At 42.5% G+C, this 23,214-nt stretch overlaps 1 protein-coding gene across 1 annotated transcript in view; it reads right to left on the reverse strand.

Moving 5' to 3' along the window:
• Positions 1-22,537, reverse strand: part of YKT6 (YKT6 vesicular SNARE protein) — a 118,631-nt gene extending 96,094 nt beyond the window's left edge. Inside the window, exon 1 of the mRNA XM_086943437.1 lies at positions 22,452-22,537. The gene's annotated coding sequence lies outside the window, so the exon portion shown is untranslated. The remainder of the gene's footprint in view (positions 1-22,451) is intronic.
• Between the last annotated feature and the right edge of the window lie 677 nt (positions 22,538-23,214).

Raw genomic sequence — 23,214 nt, forward strand, 5'->3', positions numbered from 1 at the left:
GACGATGTGCTTGTCCTATCTGAGAGAGCTGACGAGGCCATACCTGCGCTCATGACTGATATTGAAGAATTTTCTAGGGTTTCTGGGTATAAACTCAATAAAGACAAAACGGAGGTCAAACTCCTGAATAACATTGGTGATAAGGGAATCATTGGGGACTCCGGTCTTTCATGGCAGCCCAAGTGCTTTAAATATTTGGGGTTGGACTTTGATAAAGATTTGATCACCACCCTGAGAATAAACGAAGAATTGACTCTTAAAAAGATATCCACATTACTTGAAGGGTGGTCTCCAAAATTCATCTCCTGGTGGGGTAGAGCGGAGACGCTTAAAATGATGTCCACTCCGTTGGTCAATTACCTGGCCAGCATGCTCCCTATGACATTCTCGAACAATTTTGTCACAAAGGTAGACCAGCTGTTTGGTAATTTACTGTGGCGGGGTAAGAAAGCCAGGGTGTCGCTAAAGAAACTGCAATTAGCCAAAGATAAAGGAGGCCTGGGTCTGCCTTCGTTCAGGAACTATCAGACAGCTTTTCTTTGCAAGCAGGGTGCTCAATGGTTACCGAAATCACCGATCTACACACCATTATGGATTAATATTGAGGAATCACTAGTGAACCATGCTCCACTCGAAACCCTACTCACTATGGACCTGTCACACTTACCACACTCCAAATATATAATGCTAAATACTAGGCGGGCACTGCTTAGGCTTGACCAAACACACAAAACCAAATTGGCTTTCGCTAAGTCATCTTTTATGTCCTTATGGAAAAATCCCTATCTCAAGCACAACTGTAATAGTCTCTTCTGGGACTCGTGGTCCAAGAAAGGCATTAACTTGGCAGGAGATCTATATGAAGAAAAGGAACCACTCCCGTTCTCTACTTTGCAGCGGAAACATGGTCTTACTCCGATGGATTTTTATGATTTCCTGAAAATTAAAGCTATTCTGACTGCACGTAATTTCTCTCCCTACACACCATGGTTAATAACTCATCTTCCACGTCTTATGCATGCGGGTCACTTCGTCTCGAAGGTGTATAAACTTTTATTGCCCTTGCCCAAGAAAACTCACAGGAATGTGGAATTGAAATGGGAGGCTGAGCCTAATTTAACAGGCATAGATTTCGACTGGGAGGTAATTCAAAAAACGGCCCTTGCCCACAAAGTCTCGCCCATCCTATTCCAAACAAAGTACATGCTAATAAACAGGGCATTTTGGACTCCAGATAAGCTCTTTAAATGTAAATTACGAGATTCTCCTACATGTTGGAACTGCCAATCAGGTTCCGGTGATCTAGCACACATGCTATTCAACTGTCCTTCTCTAAGTGTATACTGGGGGAAAATATTTGATTGCATGGAGAAGCGTGGCTCAATGGTTAGACTGGCAGACCCTGATGCAGAGGTCTGGCCCGGGACCAGGGTTCAATTCCCGCCTCGGCTGCTCTTGGACCCAATTTCCCCGGACCTGATAATTCTCGCCTCGGTGCCTAGTCTAATCATGGGTCCCACTCTGTGACTCTGGGCAATAGCTTGCTTAATCTCCACAACGGCCCCAGCAGCGCTGTGGATGCCTGGCTTCACCTTGGGGGTGCCCAGGAGTGGACATTTCACGGGAAGGCCAGGATGGGTTCCACAGTGGTATGAATACAGCGCTACGAGGCCTCCGGGTAGAAGTGCTCTATATAAATACTCTACATTTACATTTACATGTATTTAAGATAAGGCCTGTACAGGACTTCGTATATGTACTCTTGGGGGCGCTCGATCCACAGTTATCAAATGACCAGGACCGCATGCTTTTAGACTTACTGCTAACGTTGGCATGTAAAGTGATTCTGTGCAAGTGGAAAAGTGCTAAGGAGGTGAACTTCAAAATTTGGCAGGAGTGGGTAACATTTCTGAGAGGTGCCAATAATCCTGCGCTACAGGCAGCCACATGGAGCCCGTCCAATAGAAAGCTGTGGAAATCATTAGACGTATCCTCGTTCCACTACGAACCTCCCTGATGTGCTGTATGTGTTCCTGATACATTAGCCTGTGCTATCCGAGAGTAAATTTGTTGTTGCCCGTTGAGACCTATCCTGCTGCCTCCACACACTGAGTGTTATGTATGTATCTGTATTACAATGATGCAAGCAAGAGTTGATTTACTTTATATTTCATTTCATTTTTTGTAACTGTCTATCAATAACTGAATCAAGTAATCTATGTGATGGAAGAGTTATTGTATTGTTTTTCCTTTTGTTTTCTACTTCAATAAAAACGACTTGAAATAAAAAATAAAAAAAAGAATATTCTGAGGAAATATTTTCAAGAGACAACATTGCCTGCTTAATAATAAATATCTTATTAGCAGGTGGAGAAATATATGTATTAATTATTATCAAATCTTAAGAATGTGCGAGCAAACTTGTCAATGCAGGATAAATTTCCAGGAATTCCTGAATTCTTTGAAGTATCGCTGCAGGGCCTTAAGTGATAAAAATAGCCCTAGGTAGGCCAGAAGGGCTGCCATGTCACTGAAGAATAAAAATCGTAATACACTCCATTACGTCACGGGGGCTTATTCACTAAAATAGTAAAACTGCACAGGGATTTCTAAATCTATGCAACAGGTTACTTTTTTTTTTTTAATTCACAAATTCCAAAATTAAAGCTCCATGGAAACCTGCATTTGGCACAGATTTCTACATCGAATCATATTGGAATCCCATGATTTCCAAGTATGCAATCCATTCCCACCATTTGGAAGTCTCCGTGGCAGAGAACTCTCCACAAATGAAAGAATGTCCCCTGTGCAAATGCATTTGTTTGGCTTCTTCTTCCTCTGCGAGGAAAATACGTTTCCCTCATGGAGAAACCCCTTCCTCTACACCCCTACCAAATTTGGGGGTGACCAATTCAGTTTTGTGAAGATATGGGTGAATTATGGGATATGGCTAGGTAGCCTTATTGTGGAATACACTCACAAAACCTTTACTGGGTCTAGTCAGGTTCGTTTGTAAAGCATTAAGCTCAACCCTGGGTAGCTGTGGCTTCGGACAGCAAGGCTCAGACAAAGGAACTTAATTAAAGTATTTAACAGTACCAAACAGTGGAACAAGAAAGTCGCACATGAACGAAACAACACCAATTTATAAAAATAGAGTTTATTTTTAGGACATTTTAATGAGCAAAATCTACCAGAGGGTTCCAAGTGCAAACAAGCACTGGCTGACTAAAACATTGTAAACTTTTTTTAACAGTTAGTTAGGCTACTTCAGCCCAGCTTTGGTGACAAAATCTAACCGGGAGAAGGTCTAGGGGGCCATTGGGGTAGATCTGAACAGTTTCCTGGCCTCTATAGCGTTTTCCCAGTACAGTTCCAGCCTTAACAGCATGACTGTCATAGACTATAACGGACTGGTCCAGATTCTGGGGATGCAGGAAGAAAAGAGGCTTAAAAATGCTCTGGTTGATGTGCAGTCGATGGAGGTGTCTCTGTGACGATTCCTTAGTCCACGAGTGAACGACTTCGGCCACAGAGGTTAGGGTACCATGAAGTCCTCTTCAAAACAGTAGAAGGCCAGCTGCTTGTCAGCTACTGGTCCCCAAGCACAGCAGTTGGAGCGAAATCCTTTAGTGGGGGCTATTTTCCCTCTTGGGCGACCAATTCGGACTCTGACGACACTCTTGCATCCACCCGACTTGGGCAAAACTTTTGGCCTCCAAGGATCAGTATCTTACTAGCGCCAAGCGGCAGCTAGCAGCGAATCTCCGATGGCTAGCAACTTGCTGGTTTGGGTTTGTTCAGCTTTTTTGTCCCTGGAGCTTGTTCCAGGGGATTAGCCAATTGATCAGTGCAGTCAGTGGTTAGGTCTGGGGTCTGGGGAAGGGGCTTAACGTTTCCCCACCCCAGGAGCCACTGGAACAGTCCTAAGTTTGCTAGCCCAAAAGTGAAGCCGGTGCAGTCCAACAGATGGTGCAGCCTCTCTTTGTGCAGTCCAGGAGCAGCAGGGCAGACCTTCTTTGGTCCTTGTTCCAATTCCAATGTAATCTCACTTCCAGGGTGCCATATTTATCCCGTTAAAATGCCCCAAGTGGACAACGTAATCACTAGTCAATGGGCTACCAGCTCCCATCCCTCTTAGTGACGACCTTTCGGTGATAAGTGGCATCTGACAAACTCAGAGTGCATCATTCTGGCTACTACCAAGATGCAGGAATTTCTATACCGTGTCAAAAAACAATCTGTGATATTGAGGATATACAGCTGTTATCACTGGATGATGAAGATTCAACTTCACCCTCCATTACACGCATTTTCTCAGACTTAGGTATTTTGACTGATGTTAGTACTGACAGTGGCAGGAGACTCAAGTCCACTTTTTTGCTTGCTTCACAAAATGACATTGCTATAGACATTTTTCATCAACTTGTGACTAAGGAACTATTTGAATGGAAAAACAGAATTTAACAATACACAAAGATTAGCAGTGACAATCTATCACAGGGGGAAAGACATGCACTTGCCAAACTAACTGCACTTCCAGAAATAACTATCCAGGAAGCAGACAAGGGAGGCAATTTGGTGCTCATGAACACACAGGCTTACATCCATGAAATAGACAAATGTCAGATATCACAGCATATGTAAAATTGAGTTATAATCCCTTACATCAAATTACATTAACAATAGAAAGGTGACTCAAGATCTGGCATGACCAATGCCTAATCAACCTAATCAGTGATTTAGAATTCAGATACTCGTATATACCTTATCCTAGAGCACCCTGTATTTACTCTCTATCAAAAATACATAAACCTTGTAACTTTCCACCAGGGTGACCAATTATATCTGGAATTGGATCCCTGGCCGTGATGTCTCGGGATATATTGATTTCTTCCTACAACCTCTAGTGTGTAATCTTCCATCACATGTGCGTGGCACAAAAGATCTAATGAATCTATTAGTTGATTTTGGTTATTGTGTGACTAATGTTGTTTTGTGACTTCGACATCTGTTCACTCTACACCTCTATCCCCAAAGAAGCAGGCACCAAGGCTAGCCAATATTTTCCTTCATCTCGAGATGCTACGTTGTGGGAGCATACACTGATGCTGATAGAAATGATTACATTGGTTCTGGATAACAATGTATTCTTACACAATGTTAAGTGGCATTGCCAGTGCCAGGGTGTGGCCATGGGGTCGAAATGTTCTTTTTTGTTTGCCAACCTTTTCATGGGTTGGCTAGAGAAAGTGGCCCAGTAATAGGATGAATCATGTGGTGCAATGGGAGAGCGATATCGATGATGTGTTGATGATCTGGACAGGGCGTGTGGTTCTATTCGGTGAATGTTGTTCCTTTCTTAACAACAATCTATGCAACATTGTATTCACACATCAACACAGCCAGACAGAGATAATGTTTTTAGATCTGAAAACTGTAGATCAAGAAAGGAAAAGCATGGATCTTCTTTATACAGAAAAGCCACAGCACTTAATTCAATTCTACACACTCATTCTTCACATCCTAGATCACAGGTCTTCCCTATTCCTTTCGGAGAGATGACTAGGAGAATAAGAAATTGCAGTGAAGATGTGGTTTTTCAATTGGAGACAGACCATGCTGAAAAGATATTACAAGCAAGGGGATATCCAACAGGCATCATCTCTGCTGCCAAACAGTGTATTCTAAAAACTGATCGCAAAAACATATTCATGGATAAGAGGAGACAAATAACCAATACGAATAGGGTTTTTGTGATTACACCTTACCATACTCTAAGTCACATTTTCTACAATATCATGAGCAAACATGGCCACATAATTATGGTTGACTTCACTGAATAAATGTATCTCAGACAAACCGGAGTTAATTTAGAAAAGAGGTACAACCTTACAAGACATACTGTGCCCTAGTTTCTATAATCCCTAAAAGACAAACACAGGCTTAGATTGGTCACCGTCTCAACTAATGGTTTCTATAAATGCGGACATCCAAATATGTGTCAATACACCCTGGATAAGACAAAATGTTTCCAGCATAATATAACTTTTGAAAATAAAATAGACACCTTTATAAACTGTAACACCAAATTTGTGGTATACTGTGTCCTGTGTGTATATTGGCAGTACTATTCCCCCCTTAAAAGAAAGGATTCAAGAACATATTCGTGCCATGAGGAATGGTGACGAAAATGATCCTCTAGCTGTACACTTTAACACTTGCCATGGGTCTGCAGATTGGCGCTAATAAGATTCCATGGTGTGGGGATTGCATAGGATCACCCTAGAGGAGGCGATAGACTAAAAGTGCTGAGACAGGCTGAATCAACAAATGTAGGGCTGTGTACTATGGCTTAAACGTAGATGGGGAACTTTACACATTTTTAAATGATTAAAAGACCCCGTCTTGATGTTCTGTAATATAAACTCTTGCATTCCCTTCACATTAATCTGTGGGGTTGTTTACTCAAATTGGACAATAACATCGGAATAAACGTTTAGATCAACACGTTTTTTTAAGCCTACCAAATATGTTGAGACAACCCATAGATGACCATTCTATAGTTCTATGGTATAATATATTGTTTTGTCTGTACATACCAAGATCTTTAGGACTCATCAACAGTTCATTGTTAATAAAAAAATGTAAAATGAGAAGCTTCACCAACATTCTTTCATTTATTTATATATTGTTGAATTATAAGTCTCCCTTTCCTAATGAGCATTACATTTGTTAAGATGTTCATTTCTTCTGTGACCATATTATTTTCTCTTTTCCCAATGGAATAAGTGCTAACAGATATGCTCTTTTCATTACGGCACTTCTTGGGACTAATAATTCCTTTTTTGTTTATCACGCGGAACAGTTTTTGACAGACCGTCCTATTGGTTTGTTCCAGGTGGAACTTTTCTATTATGGTCTGCTGTTGGGACTTAGTGATAATTTGATACGATAAATACGGCACCCATTTTTTAAGCCGGACGGTCGAGCAGTCGCCCCTTTCACCTTTGCTTTGCTCTGGGTGAACCTCTACAACTGGTCTTATTGTTGCAGATTTTGTGAGTACTTGGCGCATTAAACATAGCGCCCATTCTCCAAGATGGAATTTCAAGCCGTCTCTACTTTTAGCGAATTTTTCCAACTCTTAAGGAGTCACTCATATGACCATACCTTGCTCGCGTCTACACTGACAATGCCGCCGGTAAGAGTTGGCCTCACTTTTTACACCTGGCAAGGATATGTTTAAATTGTAAGGTATTGCAATGGACACTTTTTTCAAGCTTCCTGTTACCTTCCCGTTACCTTTTCAGCTACAGGAACACCAGTTTATTACCAGCTTACAGCTGTTGTTGTTACGTCTTCAATAGAATGTGGTTTCTTTGACCTCAAGAAAGATGGCGTTAGACATCTGGAGCGTCTTCCCCTCGTGATGTTTAGAAAGTGTATTGTATGTGTTTTGGCAAGTGCGAATAACAAATGATTCACTTTGCTAACTCAAATAACACAGTTTGGTCCGGACACCGACATCATGGTGTTTAGTTCTCAATACTTTTAAAGAGTTGTCATTCTGGTTTTTTAATATGTATATGATTAAGCAATTATGACAAGCGGATGAAACCAATATTGTTTATTTAATTACTAACTGAATGATATGCTCTCAATTGTACATGGACTGTTTAAATTATAACTTTAGATATCTTTTCGCAGCTTGTTTTGTTGGCGTGGCGTTTGTCTTACTCTTACGAGCATTTTTTGGTTGTTTTTTCCTCTTTCCTTTCTTAGGAACATTAGCCCCTTTGAGAACTTTTGATTGAGTAAAGGATTATGACAGGCAGTGCACTGCACGCACATTGTGAGTAACTGGCTTTACCAATTTGCGCCAGCACCAGATAGATACTAAGCTCATTGTACTCAAGAGAGCGTAGGAAAGAAGCTGACATTTTGCTCAGCACCGGTGTCCAAGACGGTACCTGGGAGTGAACACAGAATCAGTATTCAGGCTCCCCTCCACAGAGGGAAAGTCTTGAAAAGTTCCCAGAAAAAGGGCCTCAAAAGGCTTTTGATGGAAGGATTCCCAGACCCTCCAAGATTTTGATCAGCAACAGTTCAGGTTGCCTTTTCTCCCACCCCGGTGTTATGACTATCTCTAGTCCGGGCACAAGAAGGGCCCAGAACCATTCACTACCCCAAATCATTGGAAAGGAAGTCTGATTATTTACAGTAGAACACAATAAACATACATATTTAAATGTAATTCACAAAAAAAGTGTGCTGGGTCTATTCTTGCATGCCCCTGTCGGAGGGCAAATGCATCTAGCAGTCTTTGTCTGAATTTTTTCTTCTGAGACTGGACCCGTGGCCTGTATTTGCAAGACTATAACCTATCTGAACGATATTGGCTGCAGATTCTCCTACTGGAAGTGCTTGCTCTATTAGATTGTGCAGGAGCTGTCACAGCTGTGACATCCCTTGTTTGACATGCCTCAGCTGTACCAACCCATCTGGTATACCACTATGTCATCTCTTGTCTGACATCTCTTTACTAATACATCAACATCAGCGCTTTTCATGAGCACCAGTTAAGGACACAAGAGATTACGTGATTCGCCCAGATCACAGGATGTTTAGCCGACAAAGAGATTCAAACCTGGTATCCCAGCTCCAAAGCAGGCCACTCTGGCCATTACATCACATCCTCTCCCCTTCATGGTTGGTAGTTGGTTCTGTTTTAGGCGGCACTAACAGGAGAAATGGGCTCGTGTAAGCTGCATCCTTTCAGAGAACCCTGGCATCTATTATTTTTTTTTACAAATTAACCACTGCTCTGCACAAGCCCTTTCATTACGTGTCTTTACTCCTGCAGAGAGGCTGGCATGTCCGTGATGTGATATGCACAATCTGATTTGTGTCAGCCTTCATATGACTTTTCTGTATCAGCATTAACTGTCCCACGTGTGTCAATATGGGCTTTTAAATAGCGAGCGGGACACCACGCTGGAATGCCACTGCATGACATACACAAACTCTAATCCAGAGACTATTACTCAGCTTATCTCTGGCATCTATCGGATAATGAATGTGACGCCATTCAGGATAGCCACCGCATTTAACATTTAATTTAGAAACTGTTTGAATTTATCTTGAACACCATATGGAAATTTGAACGTATCTTTGATCAACACGGTGAACCTGAACTAGCACTTCTGGGAGCTCAAGAGATGATTCTTCTACACTGTACCCATTGCTATTAGTCTGGCTGACTGAAGATGTATGTGGTTTTTTCCCCCCGGCTATTAACCCGGTAAGAACCAGATGTGGGGCATTTAATTGTACTTCGAGAAACCACAGCCAAAATCCCCTTGTTTTTTCTTGACAGGTCCCATTACCTATTTTTTACATAACCATTGTATGCGCCCTGAAGAAGGTGAGACCCAGAGAGGGGTCTTTCCACCGAAATACGCATTAGCGATGGAATGTGTTCCCTCCATGAACTTATTTGACTTACCCCTCTTGGAAAGTTAATGAATATACCTGGGAAAATTCCTCTCAAAGTTGAATGATTGACATTTCTTTCCAATATTTAAAAAATTGTAAATTCATTTTGCATACGTTCATTGCATTACGACAGTGACTCATGTTGCTTAAATCTTTATCACACTATTGTCTTTTCGTGTTGAAGGAGCTTGGTTCACATTTTTTTTGGTATGTATCGAACGCCTTTATATATGGTTTGCTTGAGTATGTTAGGGTGTGATATTGTATGTATGTGATGATTGGTTTGTGTGGAATGGGACTTGTTTTGCTATAACTTTTTAATATCAAATTTATATGTGATCTATCAATTTATATATTATGAAAAAAATAAAGTAATGTTTAATATATTTCGGGTTATGGTCAAGCCAGAGCAGTCAATAGAAGACGTATGGCACATTTCAAAACATATAGGTAGAGCTTTTTTGTTTTGTTTTTTGTTTTGCTCCACGTGTGTCTACTACCTGCATTGGTCTAAAACCTCTCCCAACATCCTGTCTCATGTCCTTTAATGCAGTAACAGTCACTGTCTGGTATATCCCTTCTATGTAAGTCCCATCACAAATGTCTCTCCAGTGACAAAGCCTAATGTAAATGTCTTACAAGTCTTTTCTTTGCCAGCACCTCGTGATGTCATTCAGGGGTTAACACAACTGAGGCATGTCATGCAGGTATAGTTTCCAGATACGACATGTCAAAAAAGAGTTAACAGTAACTGTACAACACCATGTCCTCTGTGAGCCCTAATCAGACTTGCCTTTGAGGTGACAACCAGTGTTACATTTCTAGGAAACACCCCCAGTGTTTACCCTACCATTATTTGTCTCCCTCTACTGGTAAATCTCTAACTGTGCTCACCCACATCTACAGGTCTCCCATTACAAGAATCCTACATCCATTATGCTTTGATCCATCACTCCTTCTTCCTCAACAATCCAACCTCTTTACCTTTTCTTCTTACCTTATCACTCCTCAAATTCTACATTTCTACTACTGTACTGCTCTGTTTAATCCTTTTATCACTCTGTGCTGTCCCATAAATTTGACGCCTCAAACCCCGCCCCCCCCCACCGGTATCTTGTTACTTTAACAGCTTTACCTAGACACCTCCACTATGTGAGACATGTGAGACCCCTATACCCAAACCCTCTACTCATGTACATATCCCTTCAAATACATACCCACCTATCCATCAACTCTTTTACATATCCCTACCAATATGCTAACCCCTTTATCAGCACCTCGTAGCTCTAATCCTGCTGTGTCCCGCTACCTAAACCCCAGTTTCAATCCCTTTACTATACATCCATTGACCACTCTTTCCATACATTTCTAAGCTCTACCTCTTTGCCTAACACTATCTCCGCCCATCTACCCCTGCTCTGCTATCCCCTACCTATTCTTAGCTACCCCTCTTACTCGATTTCCTACTACAACTATGCCTTTACCACTGTCATATCCAGGCATTTACGTCATCACCTCGACATTGCCACTATCTGTGACCCCTATATCTATATATTCTACAAAACACGGGAAAAGGGATGCTATGCAAAATAAAGCAGCCTTTTTGTGGTCTTGCCACAGATATCTTGAGCGGTCTGTCTGGAGACAGCACTGTGAACAATACACCACAGAGTCAATCCTTGCTAAATACTGGATGGCTTCATGTCAAGCTTAGTTGGCTTGCTCTTGTATGCGGCCTTGCTCTTCTTCTGTGTTTGAACTGACCACAGGAGCTTTTAAGGTCGAAGTCTACTAGACAGTGAAGCCGTCTGGTTTGCTAAAGACATCTTGGGGACATTCAGAAAGTTTGCCTGGGAATGTATTCTGCTGGTTGCTTACCACTGGCTTTGTGGTTTGTAACTCATATTTTCTGGCTTTCTCTTTGCTGACTTTATTTGCTGTAGACTGTCCAGCGGGAGTTTGTCCTTCCGAAGTAGCAAATTCTTTCCACACTACCTCTCATTGTATTCTTACAGGAGAGTTCCTTTCTGTAAACAGTCCTGTATACCTTTCTGTTACCTTGTCACATTTGCAATGCATTCAAAGACAGAGGTCAAATATCAGGCTCTGCCTTCCGAGGGAGCTTGGTGTTTACTTTTCTTTCTTTGACTTCAAAGTGAGAGGATTTATTTGACAATCTTGCTGGGTATACTGGGGCAGGAAAGGTTTTTTTCCAGTACACAACATTTAAATGAAGTATTATGCAAGTATTAGGACAACACAAATTAAGCACATGTGTTCTTAATTCTGAAGTGTGTTGGAAACAAATACTTTAATAAGATCAAAACAAATCAATACACTAAGTGATGCATTTCCAAACATTATCGTTTGTGCGCTGTATAGTTTTATTGTTAAACTGTATGTATATGCAAATATAATAGTCATTTTAATTGAAAATGTGTTGTCTCTTAATCTAAGACACCTTTATGGAGTGCTGAGCCAGACTAATAATCTCCAGGAGAGCGCTCTAGTACTTCCCTGGACGACTGAATGGGGTTTGATATGGTGTAATTACATGTTTGAAGTTTTGACCAGGTTGTTTTTTTGGCCAAAGCTCCATAAAATAAATACACCTTTTATACTCTGGTGCACTTTCCCAGGTGCAAGTCAATAGGGGGACATTGACATGTATTTGAACTACAACAATGGACAAGACAGGGCTGTCCTCTATCGCCATTTATATTTGTATTGGTCCTAGAGCCCCTCACAGCCTGGATTCACCAAGATTCACTAATTCAGGGTCTTCACTGGACAGATGACTGGGAAGGCAGAATATCGCAATATGCAGATGAAATACTGCTCTACTTCGTGGACCCATATTTCACATTGACCAGTCTAATGCACATGCATTAATCGTTTGGCCAATACTCGGGTTACATGATAAATTGACACAGATCTTCGATCTATACTCTGAGGGACCCGTGTCCACGCTGCCTCATGACTGCGAAGCAATCAGTCAATCTATCTCACAAACGACCCAGAACAATTTTTTTATAAGAACTTTTTTACTCCATTGGACAGGCGGAAAAGAGATGCTCACCATTGGAGATCCTTACCCTTTTCGTTCCTGGGAGAGCTGTTTGTTTAGGATTACGTCCCTGCCTTGATTTCCTTACGTTCTACAAAATACGCATCATCCAGTCTGCAACTCCTACTTTACAACATTGTAAGGCGAACTACAAACCACTAATATGGGATTGATGTGAAGCCGGAATACTCATACATAAACTCACTAGAGGATAGTATGACAGTGGAATTGCCCTCCTTGACGGGTGGTGGTGAAGAGGTCAATTAAGGTTACGGCTAACTGTGACAATTTTTTGTTTAATGTAAGCAAGCAATCTTGAGAAACAAAGACCAAAACAAAGACAGACAAATTGAAAGAGCAATGCCTTTATCCTCCCCCCTCCCCCCCAAGAGTGAATCAACGGTATGAATTTGTTTTAACGTTCTGGGTCACAACGAAAAATCGACTCCCAATACTGAGGGGATTGCTCAACACGCAAGCTTACAAGTTTAAAGAATTGGCAACATGAATAATAATGCGTCAAGTCTGTGCTTGGGGTATCATGTTGCCTTTTTTGCAATGAGTACAAACACAGGTTCATATAGGCCACAGTTTCTTGCTCCAACGTTACTAAAAACATTGGGTCATGTGTGGCCCTTCGCAAAGCTTGACTAGTCATCTGCCAGTTGCTTATTTCTGTACTTGCCTGTTAATCTGGTACTAATGTGGGGAAATCTTCGCCCAGATAGTATAAAGCCATTAACCCGTTAACCGCGGCGGAATTGCGGGCGTTTTCTTGCGCAGGTGGAATGCCGTCGGCAGCACTGGGGAGGTAGTGCTGCCGTTTGCCATTGGCCGACGGCAGCAGGGAAAGGGTTAAAGGAGCCGGGTTTCTGAAGCAACTACAAATGGCCAAAAGAGAACACCGAAAATACTTTATTACAAGGAGAAAATGGTGTGCCCGAAAGACAAAGTGACATTTTTCCTGGGGTTCAGAAATCATTGCAAGACATGGAATACATTAAAAAAACAAAATAATTAACAAAGTCCTGGTCATCTTTCCAATTGACCACTTAGGTACCATTAGACACCCATGAATACATAGAACAGCAGATGCGTCCACTAAACAACAGCTATATTTCATGTAACTGCTCAATTTGAATTTTCTCCAAGGAAAGGGGCTGTGAGAGGAAGTGGAGTGTCTGGTTAAAGACATGTTTTTCTGGTCAAGAGAATGAAGGAGACAGACCACGAGATGGTGAGCGCGGTTAGAGTTAGTAAAAACCTGTGGTCATGTGTTCCTGTGTGGCCCTTAGCAAAGATTGACTGGTCATCTCCCATTTGTTTATTACTGTACTTGGCTGTTTATCTGGTACTAATGAGGATATCTTTGCACAGATAGTGTAAAGCCATTTAAGGGGACTTGTTTCTGGAGCAAGCACAAATGGCCAAAAGGGAGAACACCAGAAAAACTTTATTACAAAGGAAAAGGGAGCGCCTAAAGGACAAAAAAATGTATTTTTCCTGAGGTCCTGAAATCACTGCACGATACAGAAAGCAGTGAAAATCCATTGTGCTTCTATAGGGGGAAATATGGCCACCTAAGCATTGGTTTGGTAGGACCATTTTTTTCATAACTTTTATTTGCAGTCTGTTTGAAAAATTACAGATCACATGTATTGCAGACAATAATACAGAAGTAGATTTTAAGGGGTCTGATAAGGAACGTGACTGGAAAGGGGACGCCCTCAGTGTCAGGAGAGAGATGATAACAAGAAATGACAGGGGTGTGATGGGGAGACAGTCCATGTCAGGGGAATTAACAATTAAAAATGTAAACCAAGGGCTCGAACTGCAACTGCCAGAGCCCAGCTCCCGCAAGTGTTCCTCTGCCTGGCCGTTTTCCGGGTGTGTGCCCAACCTCAAAAGCAGCCTACCTTTTTAAACAACAAACCTCCTGAAAGAAGCCCTGTTGAAGTCCACGCTTATAATTAACAATAAATCAACAAGCATTGGCATAGCCAATAGGTCTCGCCTTTGAGACCTTATAAGTGTTTTGCTATGCTCCTACACCTTGTATACCTCTGCCTTATGTAACGTTTCCTATAAACTGATTTACAAACGTATGATTGATTGCCTCGGTGAGGGAAAGGGTGCCTGGAAACGAGGACATTTTCAATGGTCTGAGCTCCTTTTCTGAAATGAAATCCAAGTGTTTGAAATAATATTCATACATACTGGAAACGCATCAAATCGAATTGGCGCTTAGTGCTTAGATAACAGGGTTTTTTATTAAATAATGTAACAATACAAGTTCAAGCAAAGTGGCAATCGGAAAGGAGACTGCTGGGTATGCTGCCCAATGCCCTCCCAGCCCCTCCCCCAAGGCTCCATGGTAAACACAGATCCTGCAGCAGGCGCTCCACCTCCTGAGCAACCTGGACAGGATGAGGTCCGGTCCTTGCAACCTGGAGCGGGTGTTCAGAAGCTGGGAGCGCTAGGTTCGCTGCAGTCACGGGTGCACAATGGACTTGCCGAGGGCTCTTTGAAAAGAAGCCTTAAGGTGCTCTGGAAGTCAGCCGGAGTTGGGGCAGGGTGGGAGGGGCAGTAGTGGAGGGGTAAGAAGTACTCATGGCAAAGGTCTAGCCCACAGTAACCAAGAGAGTGTGGTGGATGTGAAGAAAGATCAAACACGGCAGAGCGCAGGCTGCTAATTAGCAGCTCAAAACAAAATGGTGGGAGCGGGCACTTCTAGGCAGATGAGAGGAAGCGCAAGTTTTTTATCACTTGAACGCCGGGCGCCAGCTGCTGCTAACGGGCATTTTATCAGATCATAAATGTGTCTGTAATTTCTGTGATCTGCACTGAGAGCGCGGGAAAAACATCTCATTGGCAAGCATGTGTCAGCGACGTGAAAGCCCCCCTCCCTGCCACGACTTCAGGCATCACCAACATCAGGTGAAAACATCAATGAAAACATCAATGAAAACTAAAAAGAAAGAAAGTGGTGACGTTTACAAATGGGCAAATATGCCCCACCTCTGACACCGGAGCGTGGCTGCTGTGTTCACAACAGTTATTTTGATGAGGATTTCGAACAAATGCGTTTCTGACAGCGCTGTGCTTTTTTGTGCGTGCCACTGCGTAAAGATCGTGACTTCGGGGTCCAAAGGATACATTTCATTACAACCACAGAATGCACGAGGGGGGAGAAACACTGCGTGGGAGACAAGCGCAGCCACGCTAATTTAAAACAGATGGCCCCTGCTGGCTCCCGAGAGCAAAACGCTCTGGGAGTAAACATTTCCAAAGAAACTGGGACCTCTACAAGCCTTTGGCCAATTGCATACTAAAGCCAGAAGCAAAGGCAAATCGTGTGTGAGTACCACACGCACAAGCTTTTACAAAAGCTGAAGGGATTCAAGAGATCGATTCTAGAGCAGCTCTGTGCTAGACTCTACCTAAAAAAGTGCTGACAGAGTAGCACTACAAAGCATACAGGGACAAGACATGTTGAGGAAAGGAGGCCATTGCTGTTCACTTCGACCGCAGGATAGGAACAGAGGCAATATAACACAAAACAATGAGGGTTTTGGTGGGGTGAGTGCGATTAGAAGGACAAAGAGCTTGTAAAGATACAGCTCTCGTGTGCAGTGTTCAAACACAAAAAAAAGGTAGCTCCTAAAAACAGGAGCAGTGGGAGGACACGTACTTGGCCTATGCCCTGGGGAGGGTTAAACACAAGAAGAGGCATGACGCATGCATGCCATGGATAAATGGAGACAAAAGATTAGGACTGACAAGGGAGCTAGCAAATGGTAAGCCTATGGGCAGGAAGAAGCCCACCGGTTGAAAACATCATGTCTTGCTTTGACATCTGTGCTGTCTAGCCAAGACCTAAAAACAACACCACGTTTAAACAACACAAGTTTGCTGCATTTTAGTGCCTCCTAGCGGTCACTAGACAAACTGCAGAAGAGATGTAGAAAATACAACATCAATCTTACCAAGACGCTGCATACTGTAAACAAGCATTGGCAATGCTTTTGTCAACATCCCCTCATCAGTCCGCTAGCAAACTGGAAAATAGGCCTTCTTGCATTCAAGAGCAGGAGGAAGGATGGACCTGAACAGCCAATATAACAAGCATTAAAAATGCAATATGTCTCGCCTTTGCTTAAGTTAAAGCCATTTGCTTTGCTAATGGTATTTTTTAGCAAAGCAAAAGGCTTTAATTTAATCAAAGGCGAGACCTATTGCATTTTTAATGCTTGTTTTTAAGTTTGTCTACATCACTCTTGTTATCTTAACAGCCTGCATAATAGGGGCCCCCCTCTACAGGTTATACTTTCAACAAAGGGAGAAGAGGGGAAAGAACCAAAGAACACTGAGCATACTCCCTAGTAGCCTATCAATCACTTATATTGGAGACTTAATCTCTCCCGGGCTAGTTACTAAATAAAATTACAACAAGTTCAAGTTCAGAAATTTGTATAGCGCACTACTCACCCATAGGGTCTCAAGGCGCTTGTGGGAGGGGGTGCATTATTTATCGAATAACCAGGTTTTAAGTTCCTTTCTGAAGGAAATGTGGTTCTGTGTGAGGCGGAGGTGAGTGGGGAGAGAGTTCCAGGTCTTGGCCGACAAATTCACATCTATAAATTTACATGAAAGAAAAGAGAAAAATACCCCCTGGACTGACTCCTATAAATACATCCATCTCACAACCATTCAAACACATTAAAACTCACACAAATTTCATACAAACATCATCTGAATAAGGTGGAGGTTATGTAGGACAGAAAAACCTCAGCGACCAGATTGAATCTTATGTTCAAAGCACAAGGATGAGCATGAGGTCGACGCGTGTTTCGGCAGTATGTGAAGAGTAGTTATACCACCTTCATCGGTCAACAAGAGAATCACCTTCCGACTCCTCACCCGGTCAACAAGAGAATCACCTTCCGACTCCTCACCCACGCACACAAAGCCCTACAAACCTTATTCTGACCTGACCTACTCCTGGATCTAAGAGAAGGGCTCAAATGATCGTCCACCTAAAGTTCCCCGCCTGGATAGGACACTCAAGCAGTAGAATCACAGCTGAAAGATTGGAGATATGTCCCGGACCCTCTCCACAGCAGTGTTATTGATGAAAAAGTAGTTGAGTCCATAAAAGGGGCCATACTTACATACATACATACATACATACAGTGAAGTAGTGTGGCTCACTGGTTAGAGGCGGCAGACCCGAGAGCAGAGGACGGCCCAGGACCAGGGTTCGATTCCCGGCGCGGCAGGTTTCTGGACCAGGGTCAGCGGACTCGATAATTCTCTCGCCTCGGTGCCCACTCTGATCAGCGATCACACTCGGCAACTCTGGGCATTAGCTTGCCTCATCTTCACTAACGGCCCCACCAGACCGCCGGGGATGCCTGGTCTCACCCTGGAGATACCCATTAAGGGACCATCTCTCAGGGAAGCCAGGAAGGGTTTCGCAGCGGTCGAAGCGCCTTGGGACCCTACGGGTAAGTAGTGCGCTATATAAATGCCTATACATTTACATTTACATTTACATTTATACTTCTTGCCATGTAATGTATATCTCCTCTTCTGGCCCATTTGATGCAGCCACTTACCCACCAGCCCAAAGTCCTGTAACATACTTTTTAAGGCCTACCTTGTCTTAGGTGTGTGGATACAATCTTTTCTAGTGGATTAGAATCCATCAGGGTATGAAAGTCGCCCCTCGCAACCACCGGAAGCGGGGACTCCAGAAGATTCCACTCAAGAGTTGAATAGTATGATGTATCATCTGCATTAGGGCCAAAAAAGGCCCGCAAACATGAAGTCATAATTAGAAAATCTCAGCCTTGCCAAGACCTACCTCCGTGAGCTATCGGTCTTAGAATACAGCAATTCCACCTCTGCTCCTTTCCTTAATTAAATTGCAACCCCTTTAGAATATTCTAACTGATAGGAGGCCTTTTACAAGAGTGCGTATCCTTTTTAATAGACTCAATCAAAGCATCATCATCATCTAGAGTGCTGTTAACTTTACATTTACTTGTTCCACATGATGCGGAGCTTTTCAGGGATTTTAATTGCGCCTTAGCACCCAGTTTGTGAAGTCCCCCCATTTTCCTCTTCAACTCCCACTGGCCGGTAGTTTTAAGATGTCAGATCTTATGCAACGGTATAGCCCTTACTGGTAAAAATAGTACAACTTGGAGTAGGATTCTAGCAGTCATGACTAAGGAGCTGGGAACCACTGGTTCTTTATATAAGTTTGGGGCCCCAAAATATTTTAAGAAAGTCCACATAAAAGTCTTGAAAGCTGCACTTAGTCTGTGGCACAGTCAGGAAGACCTTGGCATTAATTATTTACTCTGATTTTTCACCTATCTGGGACTCCCCAGGAACCCCAGGTGTATTTTTGATAGTTTGAGCTATACCTTGAGGAATGCTGGTATAACAACCTGGGGAGAAATATTAATACATGGTTTGCTACCCTGAGAGGCACTCAAGCTGAGGACTGACGGTCTTTTATCTAGATTTTAAAATGTGCAACTAACCTCAGGGTATGCAAGTGAGAGACAGGAAATCGAGGATGTTTGGGAAGATGAGTTAAGATTGCAGGACGTGCAGCCTATGAAAAAAGAGGTCTCTATTTAGTATTGGAAGCTTCTGGATTCAGACGACCAAAATCTGAGCCGAATCCTGAGCTCCTGTGCCTGTGGCAAGCATCTTTAGTTACTATATTATACGGTTAAGCCTGCAAATCTATAAAGGAACCACTTCTTTACCCTCAATAGGATATTCTGGACCCCTCAAAGGATTGCAAGTTTTTCAAAAAAACAGATTTCTGGATGCAGATGTTGCTTCCCTGAAGCGAATGACGGGTGCATGTTTTTCAATTGTCCTTTGATAACTAGCTTCTGGGAGAGAAGAAGCTAGTTATCAACATCATCATTGAAATTCTGGAAGTCCTAGTCAAGGTAACGTATCTTAGTTGAAGTGGCATCAAAATTTGGCAGCAAGTTTAAACCGTCTGGGAAAATAAGTTAGCCACACACTGCTGTTTCAGGGTTTCAATATGCATTTTCTGGACATTTAAATAAATTGTGATAAATTAACTGGAGGATACCACTAGATCGAAAAAACCATGATGAAAGAGAAAAATTCTTAGTGTCCTTACTCGTGGCTATGGTGTACGTTTCTGCCTCTACCTGTAATGTCAATTTAGCTCTGTTTTAGTCTATCTCGTAGCTAGTGAATTATTTATTTTGTTTAATGCCCTCACTTTCTATGTTTTGTTTTGAATTGCTTTGAAACAGGATTAATGGCCTCCTCCAGTTCCCAATGTCAAGGCTGTTCTTATTAAACGTATTAATTGAGCTAAGCACACCCTGCTGTATGAATATCCTACTCAAGCCTTCTCCCGAGGATTATAATGAGGGTCATCTACTAGTTGTTAATCATTCAGCTAGGAAATAAATGAGGGTGGCAAGGCCTCTTTCCACTTCCACCATTTATGAAGAGAGGATAAGGACCATTGGATCACCTTTTGTCACTCTACGTTGTCAACCTCCCTTCTAGTGTTTATGGGCTCCCCCTCCAGTACAGTTAACTTGTGTGATAATATCTTGCGTAAATTATCACTTTCTACACTACATGTAAATGAAACCACTAATCCTTTTTCAAGTAAATGCACTAATAATGTTATTTATAATACAATACAGCAAGGTCCGAGCTACAAGTGCAGAAGAGCAATGCACATGTAACAATGAAACACAGCAAAGAAAGCACTAGCAAAATTAAGAAGAAAGCTATAGCAACGACATAGCGTTCTATTCACTACACATGGGGTTTTAAAAACATCTTTATTTTGGTTATTGATACCAACAAAGTAATGTAGTCCTATATTTCACAGTGGCCAAAAGACCATAATCCTACTATGTTTATCTAGCCATCCTGTGGAAATCCCAACTTCAACTTACATGGCATGAAACATAAAAGGGAACTTCATAATTGCTCCACTTTTGAACAATGAGGAGCATCTTTTGAGCATTCTATGGTCACTGCTTCCACAACCTGCAGACATGTAGTAAATGAGGCGAGCATGGCTGGCATTCTCACCCCCTGCCTTTCCTAGGTGCATGCTGTGCACGGGGTAACAACTATCTTTTTTTTTTAACCCAAAGAAAGAAGAGGGCAGTTTGCCTAAGTCCTTTGTTTTTGGGAAACGGGCCGAGGCGGTGTGGAGAGTTCCTATTATCCAAGTCATTTTCGACAGATCCCAGTTTATGGATGTTATTGAAGTTTTCAAAACCTAATCATGGGCACATCACAAGCACAACCAGAAATCACATACACAGATCTTTAGCTAGGATTATTTTCATGGGTGTTAATATGGCATTATTGGTATGTGACCCATTGAAGCAAACCTCGACTAACACCATGCAAATGTTGCTTAGACAACTAATATGACTAGCAGAGAGCAAATAGTAACTACTTTTCTGTATGGTGAAAAAAACTTCCATATGTACATACTTTTGAGGAAGGCGTAAAAACGTATTTTTATCCACAGAATGGAGGGCAGACTATGGAGAGAATAAATAAGCGGAGAACGCAACTGAATCCATCTTCTTGGATAAGCAATCTCACAGCTTTCCTCATTATTTCACTTTATCCTTCCTAAAGTATCCCCCCCCCCCCCGCAACCCCTTTTCTCGTTCCCTTCCTGCCATCTTCTTCACTTCTCTGTATAAGAAAACGTCTTTTTCAATTCTCTCATTCTTGAACACCCTGTTCCTCTCACGCTCAATCATATTTCTGTCTTGAGTTCCACTCAGTGCATTGAAGCGGCCTATAGCTGTCAAATGCCTATGATAAAAATAACAAAGCCATGGATATACTGTTCCAAGCGGACATATACGTGGTGCACGAAAGTTGAACGCTTATCGAAGTCTTCACACTGGAAACGTAGGCACCACATCCTTAGCATGAGAGGAAGAAAACCGGGACGTGAGGGGAATGTGGAAAAAACGCTTCTATGTCAAGCATCCACAGGGGCCCATGGTAAGAGACAAGCTCTTGTCATCTGTAACCCTAAACGAATATCCCATGGCTAGTGAATGAAGCATCACTTCAGCGGTACATTCTACGGACTCACTAGAACTCTTCCTGTAGGTCTTATTCTCCGATGCTGTATACAGTACATATTTTAAGGAGAGAGACATAAGTTAAATGCCTGCAACGCCAGGATGAGACCATTAGTACTGCGAGACCATACGAACGACAAAATGCTAGTTCTACCAATGATCTAACATCATAAGCGGGGTGGAGTGGGAGATATGGGGAACGCAGTGCCTGGGCATGGCTCTGGTGGGCCCAATCCTAATGTTGCCTTAAGTGAGCCTGGGTTAATTTGTTATGTCCCTCTATGTCATCACTGACAATAGATCATTTTGCTAACCACACCTTCGATCCTAAATCCGATTGACGTGGAAACATCATCTTTGAAATCTATTAACGGTCAAATCTCACATTCCGAAGGTGGGAGTATTATCCACCAACTCATTTTCTTTAGTTGAGCAGACACTCTCGTGTGGCATTTAAAACCTAGATCAGAAATAAAGTTTGGGTGTCTTTTTTCGCGCGGATCCGCCCCAATAAGCCCTTCCTCTGAGACTCCCCTCACTGGCCTTCTATCCGTCCTCGCCACAATTCCATCTCCCCTATCACCACAAAAGCCAAAGCCCGTCTAGCCCCACGCTCTTCTTACACTCAAATTGCTTTAGAGTCACCTAATGTCTTCCTTATGTTATTTCCCCTCGCCCCCTCCTATGAAACGCCCATGGAACACTCCATTCTAATCCGGTTTTTCGCTAGCCCCTCTGCTTACCTCTATTCTGCTCCTTCGTTCTCAGCGCTTCCGGTTCCGTGCTAAGTGCACTTCTGATAGGATAGTGACTGATTCCCATTAGAGGAATGACCGTTCGCAACTGCCTACGTGACACGTCACGTCCTATAACTGCGTGTCTTCGCTATGTCAGCCACATCGCCGCCTATGCAACATCTAGTAAGCGGCTTTGCACGTTGAGTGAAGCTCGATCTTGGCAGTTGGAGTAACGGTTTCTCTGCAGCGTTCAGGGAAGGATTCAGCTAACAATGAATGTGAAGTATAGAGAGCTGAAGGCATCGTGACTGACAGTCAATCTCACGTGGGCATGCGTGGCCCTCTGGCCACGTGTTTTTTTTCTGGAATGACCAGTACAACATGTAGAAAGTCACCTAAAGCCGGTATTTTTCGCTCTAATGGCACACCCCTAAACAGTGAATAAAATGTTCCATAATAACCCTTGACTGATAATTAACGTAAGCAAAGAAAACGGTTACAAGTGATTTTATATTGTTATGTTTGAGTACAATGTCCGAGTCTTTTCAGAATCTTTAAACGTGCACCAACGGTCATTAGGTTTTTTGTGGAATGACGACATCCTCAGAGCTGTGAAGATACAAAAATTACCCTGGGACTAGGTAGTGTAGTGACCTGCTGGTCACTGGACTAGTTGTTGTTCTTGCCAGCCACTCCCCGACGGCTGGCTTACACCCCACACCCATCCAACAGGCGTCATAGGGCATGTGACCCTGATAATAAAAGGGTC

Source organism: Lissotriton vulgaris, chromosome 11, assembly GCF_964263255.1.
Source record: "Lissotriton vulgaris chromosome 11, aLisVul1.2, whole genome shotgun sequence".
NCBI classification, from domain to species: Eukaryota; Metazoa; Chordata; class Amphibia; order Caudata; family Salamandridae; genus Lissotriton; species Lissotriton vulgaris.